Here is a 25,763-nt window from a genome sequence, read left to right on the forward strand (position 1 = left end):
TACACATAAACGTTTTCAATGCTTACCTCGCAGGAAGCATTGGGGATGTGTACAAGTATAAAATCTATACTAGGCTACTCAAGGGAAATAATACTTACCAGCAGACAGATGAGGCCAGCTTGCAGAGAGACCCTTGGTGCTGTTCCCCAAGAGAGGGGAAGATGAAGAAAAGGAAAGACCAATCATTCTTATTCATTCATCCCAGACTAACCTGGGTAACCAATGACTTCAACCATCTGCAAATTGTTCAACAAGGACCCTGAGGTACTCTTAAACCACTTGTTGTGCAGCCATCACATGACCGATAAAAAACGTAGTGAGGCTCCTGTGGGCCACGTCTTGCAGGTAATGACCAGTGAAGGTCGTCTGAACCTTCCACATGCCTGTTTGAAATACCTGGATAAAAAAAAGTTATGTTTGAAGGCCAGGGACGTACTGATGCCCTTAACATCGGGATCTCTAGGTTGTCGAGCTGGAGGAGGGTCAGGACTCAGTGCCGAGTCTATACCTTTATGAATCAAGGAAGAGATGGTATTCATGGTGACCTTCCTCTTAATTCTACCCGTACTGAAAAAGAGGACTGCCAGTCGGGGACAAGTTGCTGCAGTGCGTTTAAGATTATATCTCAAACTTCTCAGTGGACAGAGTAACAGATGATCTGGATGGAGGAGTTAATCGTCGAGGCATAAGCAGTTCATCCTTAGTGGTCCTTTGAGGACAATCAGAGGATACTGGAACCAACGCAAGCTTATTTGGAGGTTCTTTAAACCCTTTTTGGAAGGGGATAAGTCTACTACTAGGAGCAGCAGTTGCGGAGACTCTTTCCAGAAGCTTGGGGCTTATAGCCACTCATGAAAGCAAGGGTCAAATGCGTGAAAACAAGTGAAATCGGTCAATTCAATCGTGAAAGGGAGCGATTCACGAGTAGATGAAATCGTTTCATATTGATCGACAGCGAGTGAGGAAATGGGAGCCTCTGTTGCGCTATAGGGCTATGATCGCTCGTTAGAGGCGGCAAAGGAGGCCTCTGAAGGAATGAAGCGCGTCGCGTTGATGAACGTTGCGTCGGCAGGTGACGCGTAGGAGAGCATCGCGTAGGCCCCATGCTGCAAAGGGAGTAAGGGGTAGACGATAAGAAGAACGTCTACTAGAACATTATCGTTCATGAGATCGTTGTCAGAACGTAGGTCGTCAAGGAGAAAGAACAGTAGGAGATCACCGGGTCAGAGAGCGCTGCGTTGATCGCAAGAAGCGTGGAGAGCCTGACGATGAGCGCCAAGAACAAGAGCAGGCTCGTCAAACTTGGGATGGAGCGCATCGTCCTCATGAGGGATAGCATCTTGTTCGGATACGAGTGCACTTGACTCTTGAGGAAGAGTGTGTGCCTTGTGAAGAGGAGAGCCTTGTTCGTGATCATGAGCATCTTGCTCGTGATCGTGAGCGTCTAGCTCGTGAATGTGAGCGTTTAGCTCACGAATGTGAGCATTTAATACTTGAATGTGAACATCTAGAAGAAGAAGAGCAGCGAGATCGTGATGACCAATCTAGTGATCCGTGGCGATCATTGGAGCATCAAGAACGACGTCCTGAGGGGGATCGTTGGGAAGGGCGAGAAGATGACCGGTCTCGTCCTGGTGATTGGCGAGCAGATAAAGAGCTGGCTGTGGGTTGACAATCGTTCGTTAGTTCATGATCCACAGCAGGCGAGCGTTGCATACACAGGTTGGAGTGTTGCCTGTGGAGAGACAGAAGAGATTGTGGATCGTTCGGTGACGAGATTTGAAAGTGGCGAGAGGACTCGTCGTTCGCAGGAGGCCATCGGATGAGTGAACGGCAGCATCAGCTACAGGCGAAGGATCTCTCCTTGCCCCAAGCTGAAGGAGCTGAACCAAACCTCCCTTGCAAGGGGGTGCAGTCACTCCCAGGGACAGCCACGCCTGCAAAATATCTGAAGGTGAGAATGGTTTCCCGGTGGTTGGAGGCGAAGGTGCTCCTCTAGGGGAAGCAACAATCCCGCCCCCCACCGGTACCCCCGAGGTTGCCATGGAGTTAATTGGTCTGCGCTCATTCTCAATTGTGCCCCCAGGAGGAGGAAAGGCGAGGAGGAGCTTCGGAGAGAGGTCTAGGGGTGCGGGAAAAGGAAGTCTGAGGTCTTTTTGCCCCTGAGGAGGGCCCTGGGGGAGAAATCTCTCTCTTGGCCTTCTCCCACTGGGAGGCAGGCCACTCCCTACACTCGTCACAGGAAGAACCCTGCATGCAGCAACATCAGCCGTAGGTCAGGCACACCGAATGAGGGTTGGTATCTACCAACGACATGAAGGTGCGACTATAGCGCCATTCAGGACCCAGGCAGGTACGCATGGGAGCGTCAAACAAACAGTCACACCTGAGAGAAAAAAAAAGTTATGCATAAAGCAATAATCTATATGGCAAGCTTTGAGAGGGAGAGAGCGTACACGTCTGATCTCTACCAGCCAAAAGGAAAAAGTGACATAGTTCACTGAGGTGTGAGTAGATACTGTATAAGTGGCTAGGTACTAACACCCAACCCCCTACCCTCCCCCTATAGTGGTCAGGTAGGGGTTGCCACCTCGCATTAAAAGCCTTCCTGGCTAACCTTCCATCTTCGCCAAAAACATAATCCCAATAAATAGAGCAAGGTTTGTTAGTGAAAGAACAAAGTCAGTTTATAAGAACCCTCACGAGAATTGGACCTTGTTTTTGTGAAGCAATGAAGGGACAAGGTACTAATGGTACAGAGAGAGAGAGAGAGAGAGAGAGAGAGAGAGAGAGAGAGAGAGAGAGAGAGAGAGAATATAACAATTTAAAATAAGGCTGTGACTTAACATTAATAACATAAAAAATTATAGTAGTAGAAATGACAGTTTTCAAAGAGGAAAAGTCATGAACCTTTTGGTTACAATAAATCCGCAAGATGATAAAATTTGAATTATGAACTTTCAGAGATAAGAACCTATGTGCAATGATATCAACTTGTTTTGAAAACATTTCATTATGTGAAAACTACAAACTTAAATACAATTTGTATCTTTCTTAATTATACAAACCAGTCATTTACGTGGGTTACTGCTAGTCAAGTTTTCTGCAATCGACCAATAAAAAAATTTGGTTTTGCATGCACCATCCATCATTGCTGGGCAACCCATAGCGCATGTACATTGAGCAAGAGTACTTCTGCTTATATCATCTCCTCACAAACACTCACCCTGGTCAAAGATTTGCGGGGCAGTTGAGGTGGGAACTATGGTAAATGACTCAGGTTTTATATAGCTAGGAAAAACAGAAATTATATTAAAATTCGTAGTTTATTCCTACGTGGATCCAAACTTTTAAGTCATTTATATGGGTCTTCCTTAGGAGGGAGGAAGTCTTCGTGAAGTTGAGAGGTACAGTATACCCCTTCCCTCTCTGAAAGATCCAATTACTATAAGTAATATGAAGAGATCAACATGAGTTGTTAGTGAAGTGTAGCCACCTCAAAGATGTAAGGGCCATACTTCTGATTCTTCCCAGGATTCCAGGAGTGAAGTCTCCGTTAAGTTGAGAGGTATACCCATCCTCTGATACAATTCCACATTCTCCTCTGTCCTCATACACCTGACAACACTAAGATTAATAAAACAATTTATCTTTGTTCAAGGGGTTAACTACTGCAGCGTAATTATTCAGTGGCTATTTTTCCCTCTTAGTAAAAATTGAAGAGACTCTTTAGGTATGGTAAGCAGCTCTTCTAGGAGAAGGACACTCCAAAATCAAACCATGGTTCTCTAATCTTGGGTAGTGCCATAGCCTTCCACTGTCTTGGATTAAACTTCTCTTGCTTGAGGGGACTCTCTGTCACGCTGTTTTATCTGATTTCTCTTCCTCTTGTCCTTTTTAATTTTCATAGTTTACATATAAAAGATCCAATTTAATGCTGTTACTGTTCTGAAAATATTTCATTGATTGTTTATTACTTTTCTTGTAGCTTATTTATTTCCTTGTTTCCTTTCCTCACTGGACTATTTTTCCCTGTTGGAGCCCTTGGGCTCATAGTATCTTGCTTTTCAAACTAGGGTTATAATAATAAGTAATAGCAAGAGATCATAGAGAACCTCCAGAGAACAGTAGTAGGCTCATAAATAGAATCTTCACCAAGGGTGAAGGGTTATGAACATAAGGTGTTACATAATAAAAATGCAATTTCAGTAAACCATTAAATACTGATATGATCATGGTGAGGGGTAGATGAAGATAGTTTGGGCATGCTCTTCACACTCCCCAAGAGAGATTAGTTCACCAAACTTTCAACTGGGCTCCACAAGGCACTGGAAGAGTTGAAAGACCCAAGCCTTCATGGCTGAGGATTATGAAGTGTGAAGTCGATGATGATAAATGGAGAAGCATTGATTTAAAAGCTCAAGATAGAGACGACTGGTGAAATCTAACCGATGCCTTTTGCATCAATAGGCGTGGGAGGAGATGATGATCATATAATAAATAAATTTGAGATATTCTTCCTTGCATTAGGGTGAAAACGAATGGCAGGCTTTAGGTCCAATCTAGATTACTATCTGCCTTAGAGCCCATTATACGAAATAATGCAGAGAATAGTTAGGTCTGAGGCAGGAACTGGCATGTGTCCCATGAGTGCTGACAGTTAGGTTATTTGTTCTGCTAAAACCATAAAGCTTACTTAGAGGGTGTCAAAAACTTGTATGTGCCATCTTCAAGATAACTGTCCATAATGTGGATTTTCTCTTTCATTCACCACCTTTGAGGACTTGTACTACAGAGTGGTTTCGCGGAACACCGAGGTTGCGGCAAGCCCATGTATCATGTGCTTGAGGCGGCCCAGAGCCATGCTTTCCCTGAGTATGTACTGTATAAGCTCTCATGATACTTTCTCTTAATCAGAAAGAGAGTGTTTCTGAATACCGTACATTCTCATGGAGCAGCTAGAGCTCATGAACAAAGTAGGGTTTGAGGACTTGTACCATACTATAGAGTGGTTTTGTGGAACACTAAGGTTGCAGCAAGCCAACATGTATCAAGCTTGAGGGAGGTTCCTAGTGACGCTTCCCCTGAAGATGTATATGCTCTCCTGATAATTTTTATTCATCAGAGAAAGTGTTTCTGAATACTTTTGTTGGGAGCGACCAGAGCTCATGAACAAAAAGGGAGTATTATGTCCCAGATACTGTTATGTTCTATGAGAAAACTCACAGCTCTACGGGACAGAGTAACTAGTTGTTCGTGTCATCAGGAACCTCTTTGAGAGACAAGATTGTGATAGAGTTAAACCTGAGATCCTCTCCAACAGGAGTCTGGATCTGTTCACTGAACCAGAAACGGGTAAAATGTGGCAGGTCCACTGATACCAGATGATCGAGGGAGGGGGGGGGGGTCCCTGGCAATGCTTTCCCTGAGGATAGTGAGTTTTCATGTTAGGTCTTGACTCTCAGATTGAAGAACTTCACTTCTGAGCTGAGGGCACCAAAAAGAGGGGAATACATAGTATCCCTGGGGAGAGGGGTCGAAGCACTCTGCTCATCAATGGATTTTTATAGAGGCAAGATCGTGAAAGTCACAGAAATCTGGTTCTCATTATCAAAATGTGAATAAGATAACCCCAGAAAAGATAAAAAATTTGGAAATAATTTGTATTTTTCCTAACATACAAACCAGCCAAGACAATTTTAGTGAGGGATAATTACCCCACCCGCTAGTTAGCGGAAGGGGGTTGGGGTAGACTGGCTACCCCGCTCACTCACACCTGTTGGTTGAATAACCACTTTTGCTTCCTGGCAGGACTTCTAGGGGGACAGGATGGCGGGCCAATTTGTATAAATAGCTCCAAGTTTGTATGTTAGGAAAAATACAAATTATTTCCAAATTTGTTATTTGTTCCGACACAGATACAAACCTTCGCTATTTATAAGGTGACTTACTCTTAGGAGGGAGGAAGTTCTACCAACTGGCCTTGGTCATGACCCGGGGTTCCCTCTAATTAATCTTTGATCTAATTAGTAGGAACCCTACCCTCGCTAAAATCAAAGTAGTTACAAGGTAACTCAATGATAGCGGCCTGCAGAAGCTTCTGTGAGAGATTCGTGGCTTATCTTTACGTAGGAACTCGAGAATAAGCATGAATTCTAAGACATATCCAATACCCTCCCACACGAGGTATTGGTGACGTAATAAAGGGATTTTGACGTAGGAAAAATCTATTTCTGGGCGAAGGACCTGTGCCGCCCAGTGAATAAGCTCCATTTAAGCACTTATTCTTAGGTAATTTACTGCTAAATATACCAGAGAAAAAATGTAAAGGAGTGCTAGGTTAACTAGCTCGCTCACCTATTGGTGTCGGTATAAAATTGGGCGTATAATCCAGAGGTCCCGCACTATTTAGATTAATCCACGACAGAGAACCCCAATAGAGGAGAGCCGTTCAACCTCACTCGGTACTACTACAATGCATCCGCTCAGAACCCAACTCCTTAGCACCCAAAGTTTGGGGACTCCAAGGGAGAGGAGCTGGGAGGGTTCACTGGGCGGCACAGGTCCTTCGCCCAGAAATAGATTTTTCCTACGTCAAAATCCCTTTTCTGGGCTCGAACCTGTGCCGCCCAGTGAATCTATACAAGAGAAAAATGTCACCAAACTTGCAAAATAAAGGAAAAAACATAAGCGTAAGAGAAATACAGGATGCTTTAATCAGAGATGAGTACCAAAAAACAATTATAAGGGTATCTTAAATATGAACATAAATCCAATAAGGTAGGTATAATAATGCCGTGAGTGATAATATATACAGATACTCAGGAGCATAAAATTTACAAATATAATAACAGTATTCAGGTGCGAGACCAACGAATACAATAGGGTATAAATGAGGCAGGTAAGAGGGAGAGATAAAGAGTCAAGGCATTAACCTGTGAGTTACTCGGGAGTAACTACGCTCCCTGCGGCTACTGTAGAAAATTTTAGGGCTTCCAAATGTTTAAGGTAGTGTTTCTTGAACACTGACGGTGATTTCCACCCTGTATACCTGGAAAGGTCTGTAAAATTCATGTGGTGAAAGAAGTTCACCGAGGTGGCAACCGCCCTGATATCATGTGCAAGAGGAAAAGAGTCAGGGTTAGCTTGTTTAATAAAATACAAAATTTGTTGCCTGATCCCTTTAATAGTAATGGTACCGCCTTGTTCTCTAACGAATAGAGGCCCCGAGGAGTTAGAGGAGGTCCGGGATAGATAAGACCTAAGAGTAGTGACAGGGCACAGCGACGGATCTTGCGTGAGGGGAACAATTTTCCAGGAGGTCCATCTGTTTTGAGGGTCTTCATTCTTAGCCAAAAAGAATTTGTTAGGAGAAAGAAGGACCTCTCCTGAAGGCAGAAAGTCAATATGACCCGGGTCTCTCGACAAGGCTGCCAATTCAGAAATTCTTGCCCCGGAAGCCAAGCTCACTAGGAAAAGTGTTTTCCTGAGAAGGGGCATGTAATCACAAGAACTGTTAATGGTATCAGAAGCCAATTTGAGTACGTCATTAAGAAACCAGGTCACCGGGGTAGGACGAGTAACCGGTTTCAGTCTGGCACAAGCTTTCGGAATTGAGGCTAACAAAGAGTCGGTTAAGTCTATGTTAAAACCCACTAGGAAGATCTTTTTCAGAGCCGATTTAATAGTGGTGATAGTATTGGCTGCCAGACCTGATTCTAATAAAGATCTAAAGAAAGTGACTGTAAGGTTCAAGTTCATACAGTTCACGTCTGAATCTATTAAAAATTTTGCCAACTTTTTAACTGCAGAGTCATACTGACGGATGGTGGAATCCCGTTTATCTGATTCTAGGAACAAGGTGTTTTGAGGATCAATATTGGCACCATGCATAGCCGCAAACTTCATAAAGTCCATAAAGTTAGGGCGCTCTGAATGTTTGAGAAAGCGTACACAACGCGTGTTTGTACTATCTGAGACAGAACCGGATTGGGTATCGGGTGAGGGTATAGTCTCAACTCCCGCAGGAGAGGATACCAGTTGCTCTTGGGCCAGTTGGGTGCGACCAAGGCTACTTGTCCCTTGAAGGATCTCAGTTTGTCTAGAACTTTCAGCAAAAGATTCACCGGGGGAAAGAGATAAATCTTTTCCCAGTTGTCCCAATTCTGTGACATGGCGTCTGTGGCGTAAGCCTGAGGGTCTAGATTGGGAGCCACATATACTTTCAATTTGTGGTTGGATTCCGTGGCGAAGAGGTCCACTTGGAGGCCGGGAACCTGAGAGAGAATCCACCGAAATGACTTTAGATCGAGTGACCATTCCGATTCTAGAGGGGAGGTCCGGGACAGGGCGTCTGCCACTACATTCCGGACTCCCGCCAGGTGGACAGCTGAAAGATGCCAACGGTTCGAGGCTGCTAGGGAGAATATGGCTACTAGAACATGGTTCAGAGGCCCTGACTTTGACCCGCCTCTGTTGAGGCAGCGGACCACCACTTCGCTGTCGAGGACCAGACGGAGGTGTTGTTTCTTGGGAAGAGCGAGACGTTTCAGGGTTAGAAGAACTGCCATGGCCTCTAGCACATTGATGTGAAAATGGCGGAACAAGGGAGTCCAAAGACCTTGAACTTTCTTGAGCTGAGAATAGCCGCCCCAACCTGATAGGGATGCGTCTGTGTGAATGATTAATTCCGGGGGCGGAAATCGAAGGGGAACTGACTTTGACAGACTGTTTGCTCTTGTCCAAGGAAGAAGTCTTTCCCGTAGAATGGGAGGAAGGCGGACTTTCCTGTCCCGGAGCTTCCGGTTCGCCCTCGAACGCCAGACACGATTGATATCTTTCAATTTTGCCTTCAGAAGAAGATCCGTCACTGAGGCAAACTGAAGGGACCCCAGAATCTTCTCTTGAAGCCGTCTGGAACTTACTTTGTCTTTGAGAAAGCGTTTGGTGTTCCTTGCAATCTCTAACCTCTTGGGTCTGGGAAGACACAGAGTATGAGATATAAGATCCCATTGCAGGCCGAGCCATTGGAACTTCGATTTTGGAAGAAGACGGGACTTCTTGAAGTTGATCTGGAAGCCTAGAGATTGAAGATAATGGATGACTTTGTGAGTGGCTTTTAGGCAATTTTGGGAGGTGTCTGACCAAATGAGCCAGTCGTCCAGATAGGCTACTACTTGAATCCCTTGATTCCTGAGTTCCTGAACAGCGACTTCTGCTAGCTTTGTGAAGATCCTTGGGGCAATGTTGAGCCCGAAAGGCATCACCTTGAAGGAGTAACTTTTGTCCCCTAAGCGAAAGCCTAGGTACGGACGGAAGTGTCTCGCTATCGGAACGTGATAGTAGGCGTCTGTAAGATCGATAGAGGTGGTGACGGCCCCACGGGGAAGTAAGGTCCGCACCTGCGAGACGGTAAGCATTCGAAACTTGTCGCATTGAATGGACAAGTTGAGAAGGGATAGATCTAGAATCACTCTTCTCTTGTCTGAATCCTTCTTCGGGACACTGAACAGCCGACCTTGAAACTTCAGATGTTTCGTTTCTTGTATGGCATTCTTTTGTAAAAGATCCTGGACAAATTCGACCAGGTCCGGAGTGGAATGTTGACGAAATTTGTTCGGAGGAGGAGGTCCTTGAATCCAACTCCACCCTAGTCCCTTGGAGATGATACTGAACGCCCAGGGACTGAACCTCCATTTGTTGCGGAAGGCATAGAGCCTCCCCCCTACCTGCTGCACCTCAGTATTGGTTTGAGGAGTTGCCTCCACGTCCGCCTCGGAAGTTCTTTCCTCTGCGAAAGGCTCTTCCCCTGCCTTTGTTCTGGTTAGAGCCACGGTGGTAGCCTCTACCTCTACCATAACTCTGGGAAGAGCTATGAGCCTCATAGGACTGGTTAAAGGCAGGGGAAGTGGCGGAGGCACCAGAAAGCTGGCTCTTAGGTAGCAGAACGGTGACATAGTCATCCGAAGGAGCCCGAGAGGTGGAGGGCTGTGCAGGGGCAACAGAAGATGGAGGAAGAGGCAGCCGGAAGTTGGATGAAGCACTTTGTTGTTGCCTGAACTGGGTGGAGGTATATGGTCTAAGCTTCTTCCTACCCCGGGCTTGATAATTTGCGGGGTCATACTTGCGTTTAGGGGTCAAACCCCAACGGGCTTTAAGGCTCTGATTAACCCTAGTGGCCTCCGCCAAGACTTCCTCTACGAGATCCTCGGGGAAGAGATTTGAACCCCAACAGGAGGACCGGATGAGTTTATTAGGTTCATGCCTAATCGTCGCCTCAGCTAGAACATGCTTGCGACATCTGCGTTTAGCAGTAGCAAAGTCATACAAGTCATAATATAACGACTGTAACGTAGCCTTGTTGAGAGACTTAAAAATACTCTCCGTATCGTAAGTCAAGGCTATCGACTCCGTGGATGTGGCCAGGTTTAGAGTACGGCCCACACGTAGGCGGGAATTATATTCCTGTTTAATGAGAGATTCCGGGAGACGGGGAAGCTTCTCACTAAACAAGACTGAGGCACAGTCTGCTGCAAGCTTGCCGGAGGTAAAGGTGGTATGGACGTTGTCCCAACACTCAATACCTGAGGGAAGAAGGAGGGAGATTGGATCCACCTCTCGGATGGGAGGCAAGGGCTTCTCCTCCAGAGCATATTGAAAGGCAAGCTCTGCCACCTTATTGACGCATGGAGTCAAGGTGGTCTTGTCCATTAAGAACATCGTAAAGGAGCTTTTATGAGGCGTCAGCATGGTGTTAGTGCAGCCGATGTCATTCAAAAATCTGGCCCAAACAGATTGGGCTTGCTCCTTCGGGAAGATGACCGTCTCTTTGGGGACCTTGTCTAATCGGACTAAAGCTTCCTCGGTAAGTCTGGCATAACCATGAAATGGAAATGCCAGACCCGGAGGAAAGAATTCAAAGTCCTCTAGAGGACGAGTGCCAAGGCCCTCCAGAGTCAACATTCCGTCTGAGAACGGGGAATGAAGAGCCATCCGCCAGGGGTTGTTTTTGGCAAACGGGGGGAGCTTAGAGGCATCCGGTATGAGAGAGCTTTGGACTCTCTCCGGAGCTCCTTGCTCTAAAGCCCCAATTCTCTGACCGAAGTTAGAGAACATCGTGTCCATCCTCGACTGCATCTCCGAAACCAACTTTTCCTGCATCTCCGACACGATGCGAAGCATAGCTGATTCGGAAAGGCCCGGGCTAGCAGCAGGAGGGGCGGAAGGAACTCCCGGGTCGTGAGACTTAGAGGAGGAACCAGAGGTCTTTGAAGACGGGTTCGTACCATGTTTAGAGCCATGAGAAGTCTTGTGAGGCTTGCGAGCTTTGGGTAAGGTCCTTGAAGTAGACTTATCCTTAGGGGGAACCGGGTATGAACGTTGAGACGAATCACGGTCCCCAGAAAATCCAAGAAAGGAAGAGCGATCAGAAGAAGAAGAAAGAGCGGGGCTGAGGATAGGAATCTCAGCGCCGGACACACCTGCCTCACTTACCACCCTACCTGTATCCGGCTCGTCTAGCAACATTGGTTCGACGTCCAGGTTCATGGAGGCAACATTGTCCTCCAGACCTCCGGGGGCGTCCGATGGATCTTGCTCTGGGTCGATGAGACCCGTTATAGTGGCATCAATGTGGGCAATGATGGGAGCTGCCACATGCCTAGCCACAGCAGCTGAAGACTTGGCGTTGGGGTAAACCATGGTGCAGTAGTCCTCAGATAGGACGTACGGCCGCTTAGACTTTACATTCCGGGCAAACCCACCAATCCACACCTTCAGTGTGGCCCGAGCCGCAGACTTTTGCTCCGGGGATGCCTGAAATAATAGGGGGAATTATAAAAGGGAGACTCCCAATGGTCCTTCAAGACCATAGATATCTTACTAATAGTAAATAAAATAAGAAGGCAATATAGCCAACGGGACTCACCGAGTCAGATCCAAGGGTAGTGATGAGGTCGAGCAAATCACACAGTTATCTGGGTGCCATACCACAACGTCTTCCAGTTGAACCCCACAAGGGGCGTGAGATCGGCAGACGGAGTGGCCACAAGGCTGGTGCAGAACAGCTGCACAGGCCGGCGTCAGACAATGCACCATCTGTAAAAAGAATAGTATATGAGAAACTGTAATTCTCTTAATTAGGGGCGGGTCTGGAGGACCCGGGCCTAACATAGGTCTAACACAAGATTAGAGCTTAACTGTACTATTCTTTAAGTGGCCTAACATAGGTCTAACACAAGAATAGAGCTTAACTGTACTATTCTTCTAAGTAGGGGCGGGTCCGGAGGACCCGGGCCTAACATAGGTCTAACACAAGATTAGACTGTAAAAAATAAAATAAAATTTTTTTTTTTTTTTTTTTTATAGGGGCGGGTCCGGAGGACCCGGGCCTAACATAGGTCTAACGCAAGGTTAGAGCTTAACTGTGATATTCTTACATAGGGGCGGGACCGGGGGTCCCGGGCCTAAACATAAGTCTAACTTGAAACTAAAGTATAGCCATCCATTCCGGTCAAGCCGGGAGCATAAAAAAGGATGCAATAACAAGGAATTAAGACACATAGTGTCTGATTTCCCGGGGTGGGGTAGACCCCGGGCCGGGAAATAAAGGTATATTCAATACCAATTCCTTTAGAGACTCCGGGGTAGTGATCTGTCATATATAATCATCATAGGAAATGTTATAAAATAATAGGGGGGCGGAACTGTAACTAAGAACTGCCAATCGAACCCGGAGGGTTTCGTATAACATAAGCCAGAATGAAAAGTGAATATAAAATAGGGTGCACCGGGATCCAACTCTGTTGACCGGTGGCCAACCAGACTAGACAGAGACTAAACCGCCGGGCCACCCGGAGGACAAAGTCCATAAACACTTAACTACCCCCTCTAAAAGGAGGGAAGGCAACGGTCCCTTAGTGGAGGGGGGAGAAGCCTAACCTCCCACCTAGCTAGAGGGGGAGCGTGGGGGAGGATCACGTGATACGAGGCAGCAGGGCTACCAACTGACGATCCCCAACCAGACAGATCAAACGGAGTAATGGCACAAATATTCATTATAAAATTAATAATAGCGTTAAATATATGAATAAACACATAGAAAATTTTTGGGCAAGGCATGCAACATAAATAATTAAATCACAAAAGACACACCTGATGGCTAAAATAACATTGCCGCCTTAGCACGGTCGGCAGCCATAGCGATACGTAAATGATATCGGCCCAAAAATTGAACCACGAGGATTCTAAACGCTAAATAATGAATATTCACAATAACAAATAATATTTGATAATAAAAATAATACACATAGTAACACCGCAAGTGAAAATTAAAAGCTCTCAAAAACAGGAGTACCAACTGTAGTGAAATCAAGCAAGATCGGTATGAACGAAGAGAATAAACTCCTATAATATAAATATTAAACGATCTAGGTTGCTCAAAACACAGTAAAACCCAGCTTGGTACTTAACTTAGACGGTGTCTCCTGGGAAACCGACGAAGAAGCCATAATTCACTAGAAAATATCCAAAAATCGAGAGCACTAGAAAAATGCGGGTTACTGCACAAGTCGTGCTAAACGGAGTTGGGTTCTGAGCGGATGCATTGTAGTAGTACCGAGTGAGGTTGAACGGCTCTCCTCTATTGGGGTTCTCTGTCGTGGATTAATCTAAATAGTGCGGGACCTCTGGATTATACGCCCAATTTTATACCGACACCAATAGGTGAGCGAGCTAGTTAACCTAGCACTCCTTTACATTTTTTCTCTGGTATATTTAGCAGTAAATTACCTAAGAATAAGTGCTTAAATGGAGCTTATTCACTGGGCGGCACAGGTTCGAGCCCAGAAAAACGGATTTTGAGCAAAGTGAAAAATCTATTTTTGGGTAATATGGCCATGTCGTCCTTTATGGAAGGTTCCTTTAGGTAGCTTTCTAAGAGATATTTGGCTACAGTGATACTCCCAGAGAATTGACCACAGGTCTCCAGAATTCTAACTCCTGGCGCGAGTATCCTTAATATAACTTTTATGGATATCGCATAATATCAGGGGACGTATTTCTTGATACGACACATAGCAATCTTCACCCCGAACAGAGTTTTCGCCTTGGGGGGAAGAGTGGCGAGTTTGAAGGGGAGCCGTTATCAAGGTTACCCGGTGGATCCCCTCCCCGTACTACTATGGCGTAACTATTCCTTGTTGCATTTAAGCATGGATAGCCGCAGATAAGAGTAGTTTCGGGTGGGGTCTTTCGTTACATAGTTGTATACTCCTTTCCAAAAGGGAGGGAGGGTCCATCAGGACGACATGGCCATATCACCCAAAAATAGATTTTTTGCTTTGCTCAAAATCCGTTTTTTGGGCTTAGCCATGTCGTCCTGATGGAAGCTTACTAGAGAATTACTTGAAAGTACTATATCTGTGGATTTGTATAAGTGCCTTTACTTTGAATGAGTTCCTTATATGGTCTCCTAGACCTTTATATATGACATTACCGTTATTTGTCATATCCACTAAGCTTGGAACTAGCTTAGGACTTCCTGCCCCCTGCAGGGAAAGTGTTGACTTTAACTTTAAGGATTCAAAGGTTCTATCTCCATAGGGACGGACGGTAAATCTCAGGGATTACCTTTCATCCCTTGGAAATCTGTATTCTAATTTCAAGTTGGGCCCTTCTATGGTTTAATTAAAACTCAAGTATACTTCATTCGTCTGTGAATGAGCTAGCAGCAATAAGACACAAATACGTTCAGTATTTTACCTTGTAACTAGATTATCCATTGTAGTTACAATCAGGTATGAATCTGATCTGGTAGTGAAAACACATCAGGGCCCATATTTTCTCCTTTTGGGAAAAATATGTAATTTCATCGAAATGATGCTCCTCAATGGAGATGTGAGACCAAATCTGACTGATTTGTACGGATTTTGGAAATGCCTGAACACCGTGACGCAACGTTCACTCGGCACTGGTGTTATCGGTGAGATATGCACCTACAGTACATAGAACAGTGTGTTAATCATCATTGTGATTTCCACTTGAGGGTAAATGTACCCATGCACCCGATGCACTGGAAAGTCCCAAAGCAGTTCACTGCTCGTCGCAGGCTTAGACGACGGGTTTCTAAAACTACCCACTGCCACCACAACGTCTTATTTATGTACTTGCTTCGTATAGTGTTGGAAGAAGTTCCGTGAAGAAGCAATTTTCTTAGGATCATGAACTGTGGGTGAGCTGTCAGGATCCGCTCTGCGAATAAGTAGGTGAGCATTGCTCTCAGTTAATTTAGGGATAGATTTTGATCCTGAGGTTTCGCCTCGGAAAAGCTGTCCTTCCTTGAAGTCTGAAGTTCTATGAAGATAGACCTTGATACACCCTAATGGGTATAGGGAGACATCTTCCTTCAGTGGACAGATTCTCCAAAGACCCCACCTTTTGGTGAGCAGCCCGACCCCGGCGAGAAAGCAGGACCGGGGAAAGGATTAAGTTCTCCCTCTTTTGTGAACTGAATATGGCCTGCATCCCTGATAGACCAATATTTCACTAACTCTAGCCCCTGAGGCTATTGTGAACAGAAAATTGAGTTTCCGTGTTAGCTCTTCCAGAGTACAATCCTCATTGTTCAGGTTCGAAGCATAGCGCAAGACTTGACCAACGCCCATGTAATGGGCTTTGGAGGGGTTGTCGGCTTGGGTCTAGTGCATGCTTTGGTACCTTAAAATGGGTTCGCTTATGAGGTTCATCTCAAAGGCATATAGAAGAGGTCTAGTCAGGGCCGACTTACACGTGGTTATTGTAGTGGAAGTCAGGCCTCGTCCAAGTAGGTAAATGAAGAAAGGGAGACAGAAACCTGTTGAAATTTCTGTTGGTCCCCTTGTTTTCACGAGGGTTACCCCTTTCTTCCAAGACAATCCACATTGCCTCCTGGTTGGACTTGACTTGTACTCTACAATGAAGTCGGCCACATTCTTCGAGATCCCAACCTTTGTTCGCTGTTAGGGCAAAAATATTATGAGATGCAGGTTGTTGGTTCTCGAGGACGAAATGTAACAGCCGACTTCTGCACCAGTTTGGATAAAACTGGGTACGGCAGAGGACTTTTAGCAGGAAATTGGTTGGTGGAAACAGATAAATTCGATTCCATCCATTCCAGCAGTCGAGAGACATGACGTCTATTGCTTCCGCTTAAGGTTCTCATAAGGGGCTACATAACTAGGTAGTATCTTGTTGTCGCTCGTTGTGAAGAGGTCGATCTGCAGTTTCGGGACTTTATTGAAAATAAAGAAGAATGAGTCTGCGTCTAGGGACCATTCTGTCTCTATCGGCTTTCGCCCGGATAGAGCATCCGCCGTCACATCGCGGAACCTATGGAGGTGAACTGCTTGATAAATGCCATCTTCTCTTCCTTGCCAGGCAGAAGATGGCTTACATTACGTGGTTGATGTGAGGTGAACTCGAGCCTTGTCGATTAGATATATTACTATCACCTCGTTCTTGAGAGCCAATCTGATGTGGACTGTTCTGCGAGGGGATAGTCTCCTCAACGTCAGGAGGACAGTCATAGCCTCCAAGATGTTGATGCGTATCACCACTGATGTTTGTGGTGGTTGCAAGAAAATTGTCTGTGCTAGGCTCTTATTTGTTGACCATGGCCTTAATGGCGTGCGCAATCGGGTCGGTGTCAACCTTGTTGATCTCTTCGAGCGTTTGATGCGTATCTTCTCTAGACTCTTGGCGCATCCTTTGGCTGTGCTTCTAGCATCGGGTCTGTCACTACTGCAAACCGGAGATAGCCCAGTGCTCTTTCCTGTTGCCATTTTGAAATCCTCTTGTGTTGGATTACTCTCTTGACAGATGCCACTATTTCTCTCCTCTTCTTTAATAGAATGGAGAGGTGGTGTGACTGTAAGTTCCCATGGATTCCTAACCATTGAAACTTGTGAGCTGGAGAAAGGCAAGACTTCTAGCGATTGATCTTGAGACACAGGTGTTCCAGGAACTGGATCACCTTTCCGGCCGCTTGCAGACAAGTAGCCTTGGATGCTGCCCGCACCCGCCACCCGACCAGTTATGCTACTACCTGTACTCCTACGGAGCATGGGTGCTGGACGATCCTGTCCGTTAGCTTTGTGAATACCTTTGGGGCTATGTTCAGTCCAAAGGGCATGGCTGCAAAGACAAATTTCGTCTTCTGTACCTGAATCCTACGTAAGAGGAGAGGGGGCGACTGACTAGTAGGTGACAGTAAGCAACTGCCAGGTCTATTGAGACTGTATACGCCCCTTTTTGGTAGAAGGGTCCTTATGTGTTGCACTGTAAGCATCCGGAACTTGTTGTTCTCGACGAACTTGTTGAGTGAAGACAAGTCTAGAATGACTCTGGGTTTGTCCGAGTCTTTCTTGGGAACGCAAAACAGCCTTCCTGAATTTATATGGACTTCGCTTTCCTCATTACCTTCTTGTTCAAGAGTTTTGAGGTATGTTCTTCCAATAAGGGGGAAGTGTTGGAAGAATTTGGAAAGGTGGATTTTTGTTTCATTTCCAACCAAGTCCATTTGTAATTTGGCTGTGGACCCAGGGATCGAAGGTCCAATGATCCCGAAAGTGGAAAAGTCTACCTCCTACCTGGAACCTCTCATTGTTTAGAGGTTCCTGAGGATATGTTTCCATGACCACGTCCTCCTCCACCCTTGGGGAATTTCCGGAGGATCCTTTTTTGGGGCCCTTACCTTTGTAGGGCCGAAAAGTGATCGAGTGCCTTTCAAAGCCTTGATTAAATACAGGTATCTGACTACCAGCTGATGAGAGACCATCTGGAGGGTGGTTTACAGCTGGACCACCATTTGAGGCACCGTGGCCATGGTCACGTTTAGAAATTGTGCAGTTCTAATGATGATTTCCTCTTTGAGGACATGCCCCACTTTTGGAGCAGGTTCCTACTCTCTGTGGTGGCTTTGGTAATGACTTCTTGGACCACTTCCTGTGGGAAAGGGTCTAGGCCCCAGATACATGATGAAATCAGTTTTCTGGGGTGTTATTAAAGTCATGCACACATTTTTAAGCAGTTCTGATGAGACAAGGAGGCGATAAGACTATCTTTCATCTCCTGTTCCCTTCTCAAAGGATGGTTTGGCAACTTTGGAATATTTTTATTTCTCTAGGATTGGGTAGGGTTTTCCCTCTTCGACTGCTCTCATGACACAGTCTAGGGCTTTCCCTGAAAGGGGGAAGGCTCAGGAGGTAGGAGCAATGAAGGTTGGATGCTTCTTGCTCAATGCTGAGACTTTGGAGTTTGTATATCCGGCCCCTTTCCGGGTCTTGGTAAGGATGGCTTGAGCCTTGTCATGTTCGAAGAAAATTACTTCCTTCGGTATAGTCTCCTCACAGGATGTAGGTTCATCTCGCAGTCTCACATAGCAATCTGGGTACGCTGAAAGCTGGGCCAGAGTTGAAACTCTTCAAGGGGATTGGACCCCAACTTCTAAGGGATATAAAGATTCCCATTGAACATGGGCATGTGTTCCGTCTACCTCCAGGGGTTGGTTCGGAGCAATGAGGGAGGTCAGATATTTTAAGGGGCTTAGCGGAGCCCCTGGAAGCGCCGGGGCGTTTCCTTCCCTGTACCTCTCTCTTCATCTCTTTGAGATCTTGCTTATTCTCCTCTCGTTCCTTCCGGAACAGTGTCAGCGTCTGCTGGATCGACTCTAGGAGCGTTTCGCTCCTGCCGACCTGTCTAGCCAGTTGGGGAGTTAGGACTGAAGAGGTTGAGGGCATAAGTTGATATGCCAGCACAGTGAGCTGAGGGACCTCAGTCACCGTCAAACGGATCCTTCTTCCTCCGTGGCTGGTTGAACCACTCCTTATTTAGGGCCTTCTAGCAGTAGGTCCTGGCCGGTGTCAGTGGACACCTCTGACATCCTATCTTGGTGGATGTCTAAGCTTTGCAATGTCTATTGATATCCGTGTCCACTGTCCGTTGGATAGGGGGATGCTGGACCTGTGCCTGAGGCACAAACGTATTCAATTGAGCCTTAGGGAACAGTAAGCACTACAAATATTTGTTAGGTAGGTAAGGTCCCGGAGAGTTCTTCTGGAAGCCTCATACTCACCTTTGGTGGGTTTCCCTTGCTGTATCCCTTGACTCCGTAGTGTCAAGGATATCTTTTAAAAAGCCATCGGTCAGCAAGGTCAGGCGATTGGAGCGACCCTTCGGGTCCCAGAACCTCAGGGATCCAGATACGATGCAGCAGGGGCATAAAACCTGTACATCGTATGCCCACAAAAGTCCTTACTCTTGTGGTTGCAGTATACAATTGTACACTTCGCCATGGTTCCTCCTGTAAGGGAGAAAAAAGGGTGAATGAGTACTAGATTGTACGATGCAGCAGGGGGCATGAGACCTGCACATCTTGTGGCCACACAAGTCCCTACTTTTGTGGTTACAGAACAGGACTGCATACTTCACCTTAGCTTCTTCCTGTAAGGAAAGAAAGAGTGAAATGAGTATAGGATAATTTATCTCACTAATAAATATATACATGCATAAATAGTATGCTTTACTATTCTTTATCATAGCTTAGGATAGTAGCCTAAGCTAGAAAAGAAGTAGAAAAGACACATATCTGTGTTTCCCCTCCAGGCAATTGCTGTGACCTACAATATTAATATTTTCATTTTCCTTATCAGGGAAATTACAAAGTGGAATAACTCTCGTACGTAGAGCCGGAGTCAGTGGATACTAACACTAACTCCACTACTTGTAAAATTTTAATACTGATAGGTAATCATTAGTGTTTCGATGATCTAGGATTCATCAGAATGTTGAAGGAATACTTCACCTCAACATATTTTAAATATTTTAAAACGGTCTCGGCAATGGACTGTGAAAGGATACACAGAGTATGTTAGAAATTTCATACTACTGTATCATTATATACTGTAGTTTTCTAACTGCTGTATTGTTATACTGCAGGAATACTGGCTACTGTATTGTCTAATACAGTAGTTTTGCCGGTATGCTACCGGGTTAGGCTAGTACCTGGCGGCACTAGCTGACAGAGAGAGAGAAAGAATGGAAAGAAGGACTAACGTAATACTATAGTTTAGTACAATAATTAGGGTTGTAGGGACTACTGTCTCTACTGCCTTCTTTCCAGAATGAGGATTCACATGGAAGGGGAGGAATACATTGATTCTAGCTTCCATCCAGCCCCAAATTTCTGTTGCCGGCTGTACTGCCGGTTACAGGGTTTGTGGATGGCAGTCCAAAAGAGGACTGAAGAATACTCAAAAGTATGATGGGTTTCCCACCGGCAGCCATCAGGGCCGGCTCAACCATTCCCGGAGCTTAACCTCCGTTAGGGAGATGGTAGAAGCGGCAGCCTAACCGCCTTTGTAGGAGCCCGGCCGGTAACCCAGTCAGCCCAGCAAGCGGGGTGATTGTAGAATACCGGCCACAGAAATCGTACTAGAGGACAGAATGGGAAGGGAAAGGGTCTTATATTTTACAGAAAGGTGGCGGCAGGGATGCCTCCTGAGACATTGCCGAATATAAGACATGTCTTCTAGTCTACAAGGGAGAAAGGTGGCAGCAATTATACCACCCACTTTTGGTTGCGGACTAGGGAAGCCGAACTTCCTATGCCAGCAACGATGTAACCAGCAGGGGAATGACTATTCACTTATCGGTACCGTTGCTGGCACCAAGACAGAATACTGAGTTACTGACGTATTCCAAAGCCGGGATACTCGCCGGCAAAGAAGACCGACAGAAAACACTATCCAAGTCAAGCCAGAGTACACTACTCGATGGCGATGACAGAAGATAGGGTTGTCGCCGGGGCTGGCGGCACTCAGGGGGAAGGAAGGGTTTAACCTCATATCTCTAAAAGAGAAGCTTATCGAATTATAATAATAATTCTATGAGATATTTATCTCCAACTGAATTAATTAAACGATCCAAGAGGTTAAACGGGGAATAATGTTACTAAAGCAAACTAAAACGAGTTAGGTTAACCTAACCCGAGTCGGGATCTCGGCTACGCTAGTACCACCGAGAGGCCCTATCGACAACGATAGAAACGTTATTAGGAAAAGGAAATATTGAAAGGAAGCGTTTATCCTCATTTCTCTAAGAGAGAAGTGTATCGAATTATAATAGTAATTCTAGGATATATATATATATATATATATATATATATACTGTATATATATATATATATATATATATATATATATATATATATATCTATAGCTATATCTATATCTATATCTATATATATATATATATATATATATATATATATATATATATATATATATATATATATATATATATATATATATATAAATATATATATATATATATATATATATATATATATATATATATATATATATATATCTCCGACCGAATTAATGAAAACGATACAAGAGGTTAAACGGGGGATAACGTTACTAAAGTCTACTAAAACGAGTTAGGCTAACCTAACCCGAGTCGGGATCTCGGCTATGCTAATACCACCGAGGCCCTATCGTAAACGATAGAAACGTTTAATAGGAAAAGGAAATATTACATGTGTAAAGCTTATCTTCACTGGTATAATTTTGCCTAAATAGCTAGAACTTCTTTATAGCTAATTACCGGGAACGTCGTACTACTAACTAAATAAAGCATTTATGCGTACGACAGCAGTCTTAAAATGGCCTCCTCCGGGAATGGCAGTGCTCCGCTTAACACACACCTAAATTATGTTAATTTAACTGTGAGAAGGGAGCTAAAAATTATACACAGGAAAGATTAAATACTCAACTTTCCAGAGGAAGAAGATGCTGGAGATTGCATAGTAATATTCCTTAAAAACAGTAACAACACTGAGAGAAAGTGGGAGAAATACCGTGCTTAAATGGCTACTTTTAAAGGAATAGTTACGCCATAGTATTACGGGGAGGGGATCCAACGGGTAACCTTGATAACGGCTCCCCTTCAAACTCACCACTCTTCCCCCTCAAGGTGAAAACTCTATTGGGGGTGAAGATTGCCATGTGTCGTATCAAGATATACGTCCCCTGATATTATTCAATATCCTTAAAAGTTATATTAAGGATACTCGCGCCAAGAGTTAGAATTCTGGAGACCTGTGGTTAATTCTCTGGGATATCACTGTAGCCAAATATCCCTTAGAAAGCTACATAAAGGAGCCTTCCATCAGGACGACATGGCTGAGCCCAAAAAAGTATTTATTCATACTCAGGATGCACAAGGGAAATGAGTCTTACCTGCAGAGGGGTAAGGTCAGCTATGCTTCGGTCTTGCAGAGCTGTTTCCCCAGGGGGGGAGAAGGAGAAAGAAAGAAGGGAGCCAGAAATTCTTTTCATTCACCCCAGACTAACTCGGGTAATCTCAGCCCTCTACCCTCTGCTACTTGTTTATCAAGGAGTCTGAGGCATTAGATCACTTGTTGTGCAGCCACCACAGGACCAATGGAGTAGGTTTCCATGCTCCTGTGGATTACGTCTTTCATGTAGTGGGCTGTAAAGGTTGTCTGACGCTTCCACACGCCCGCTTGCAATACCTGTGCCACAGAAAAATTCTTCTTGAACGCCAGAGACGTCGCAATGCTTTGACGTCATGAGCTCTGGGTCGGTTGCACAGAGGAGGATCTGGATATAGAGCGTATTCGATTACTTTCCTTATCCAGGAGGAAATAGTATTCCTAGTGACCCTCCTCTTGACCTTCCCCATGCTGACAAAAAGTGCTCGTATATGGGGCGAGCTTTTGCTGTTCTTCTTAAGTAACACCTCAGACTCCTTACTGGACATAACAACAGTTGGTCTGGATCTTCGGTTACAGAACGAAGACTCTCTATCCGAAATGGACCGAACCTGGAGTACAGCACCCCGGATTTTGAGTCTTAGCTACAAACTCAGGAACGTAGTTGAGGATTACTTCCCCCCATCTCCTAGAGTGGGAGACATCAGCAGATAGACCATGAAGTTCGCCGACTCTCTTGGCCGAAGCCAGAGCGAGCAGGAACACCGTCTTCCACGTGAGGTGGCAATCGGAGGCCTGGCATAGTGGTTCATAAGGGAAGCCCTTCAAAGACCTGAGGACCCGAACCACGTTCCAAGGGGGAGGTCTTAGCTCTGCTTGGGGACAAGTAAGCTCGTAACTACCTATGAGCAAAGAAAGTTTGAAATATCGACTCCTTTCAGTCTAAAGGCGAGACTCAAGGCTGAGCGGTAGCCTTTGACTGCCGAGACCGAGAGAAGCATTTCTTCCCGAAAGTATACAAGAAACTCCGCTATAGTTGGAACAGAAGCATTGAGAGGAGAGATACCCCTTCCACAACACCAACCACAGAAAACTAACCACTTCGTCTGGTAGACTGCCTCTGTGGATCTCCTGAGGTGTCCAGCCATTCTTTCAGCAACCGGTTGTGAAAAGCCTCTCTGTCTGAGGAGGTGCTGGATAGTCTCCAGGCGTGAAGTCGAAGCGAAGCTACAGCTTTGTGGAAGATGTTGGCATGTGGTTGTTTGAGGAGGTCGTGCTGTGGAGGGAGCTCCCTCGGGTTCTCCGTGAGGAGATGCAGAAGGTCCGGGAACCATTCTGTGTGATGTCATAGCGGAGCTATGAGGGGTCATTTGCAAGTTGTTGCTTGCTCGTACCTGGTTGAGGACTTTTCTCATCAGACAGAACGGGGGAAACACGTAAGCGTCCAGGTTTATCCACCGTTGTTGGAAAGCATCTTGCCAAAGAGCTTGGGGATCCGGGACTGGGGAGCAGTACAACGGGAGCCTGAAATTCAGGCCCATTGCGAAAAGATCCACAGTCGGGGAACTCCACAGAGTCAGGACTTTGTTGGCTAACAGAGGATTCAAAGACCACTCGGTGCCAACTATCTGAGTCGCTCTGCTCACCTTGTCTGCTAGCACATTCCGCTTGCCCGGAATGAAGCGAGCTGATAGTCACCGAGTTGTCCTCTGCCCATCTGAGTATCTCTACTATAAGATGGCACAGCTGCTGCGAAAAGGTACCGCCCTGTTTGCTTAGATAAGCTACTACCGTGGTGTTGTCGCTCATCAACACCACGGAATGCCCAGCCAGGACCTCGTGGAACTTTTTGAAGGCCAGAAAGGCTGCCCTCATCTCTAAGAGATTTATGTGCTGGTACCTTTCTGATTCGAACCATTGGCCAGAGATGTAATGGTGCAGCACGTGAGCGCCCCCCCCCCCCCCCCCCCTTCTTTTGATGGATCCAAAAAAAGCATCAATTCCAGGGGAGAGACCAGAAGATCGACCTCTTTGCAGAGGTTTGGCTCTGCCAGCCATCACCTGAGGTCCAACTGTTCCTCTAGCCCTATGCGGACTAGGTGATCCCAGGATTCAGTGTGCTGGTTCCTCTGTGATTTTAGTCACCACTGGAGGGATCTTATCCTGAGTCGACAGTTGGGGACTAGTCGGATCAGGGAAGAGAGGTACCTAGAAGGCGAAACCAATACTGCGCCGGGAGCTATTCCCGACTGAGGAAGAACTGTGCTAACTCCCTCAGTCTCTGGATCCTTTCGTCTGATGGAAATGCTTTGTGCCTTAGGGTGTCTAATCGCATGCCTAGGTATACCAGTTCTTGAGAGGGGAGCAGTTGAGACTTCTCGAGGAGGATCTGTCACAAGACCCTGAAAGGTCAGTGTGATTGATGGCACAAGTTCCCGAAGGCTTAACGTTACCATCGTTACGAGAGCCTGAAGGTTTCGAGCGGAGTCCCGAAGGACTCCTACTGTCATGAGAACCCACAGGATCAACATGACGAGAGCCCGAAGGCTCAACGATCACGCCAGCCCAAAGGGTGATCGAACGAGGCCCCGAAGGATCAAGAAGAACCAGCAGGTTCAAGATCACACCTCCGCATAAGAGGTTTGTTCTCCCGAAGGAGAATGTCGCTTAAAGGATGGCTCTCGCTCCGCCCCTGAAAGAGAACCATAAGCGTAACGGGGGACCGCCGATGCCCAGAGGCGGTCTTCTCTCGAGGACGAGAGACTCGTTCCCCCAAAGGGATAACCTGCTTCGGAGAAAACTCTGCCATCGCCCCTGGTGGATCAGCAAGCTCCTACAAGTTATTTCTCGTGAACGAGAGGGAAGTTCTCCGGAAGGAGATCGCCTAGGACAAGCTTTCTCCCAGCTATATGGGAATAAAGCGTAGGCGTAAAAAAACTCTCGCGAACGAGGGAGAAGTCCTCCCGAAGGAGGACATCGCCAAAGACAAGCTTTCTCCCAACTCTATGGGAAAAAAGCGTAGGCTTAATAATCTCTCTCTCGCGAACAAGAGTGATGTCCTCCCGAAGCACATCGCCTAAAACAAGCTTTTTCCCAGCTCTATGGGAAAAAAGCGTAGGCGCAAACAAAAATCACTCTCTCTCTCTCTCTCTCGCGCGAGAGAGAGAGAAGTTCCCCTCGCAGGAGGAACGTCAAGTTGAAGGTTGACAGCGAATGTTACCTCGTAATAAGGGTAGCTCACGAGCTACCACATGGAGCGCAGGATAACGAACAGGGCGGCCGTAGCACTCGGCCTTGTGTTCTACGTCGCTGTTACCTGTGGGGAAAAAAAAAGAAACAACAACAACAACAACAACAACAACATATCAAGGCAAGTCTTTGCGGGAGAGAAGGGCAGCATGTCTGTCCTCTACCGAGCCAAAAAGTAAAGTGGTTACTCAGCCGAGAGGTGTGAGTGAGCTGGGTAGCCAGTCTACCCCAACCCCCACCC

General features: G+C 45.9%; 1 protein-coding gene across 1 annotated transcript in view; it reads right to left on the reverse strand.

Moving 5' to 3' along the window:
- Positions 1–25,763, reverse strand: part of Atu (Another transcription unit) — a 63,394-nt gene that overhangs the window by 26,516 nt on the left and 11,115 nt on the right. The gene's annotated exons all lie outside the window — the stretch shown is intronic.

Source organism: Palaemon carinicauda, chromosome 2 (assembly GCF_036898095.1).
Source record: "Palaemon carinicauda isolate YSFRI2023 chromosome 2, ASM3689809v2, whole genome shotgun sequence".
Classification (NCBI taxonomy): domain Eukaryota; kingdom Metazoa; phylum Arthropoda; class Malacostraca; order Decapoda; family Palaemonidae; genus Palaemon; species Palaemon carinicauda.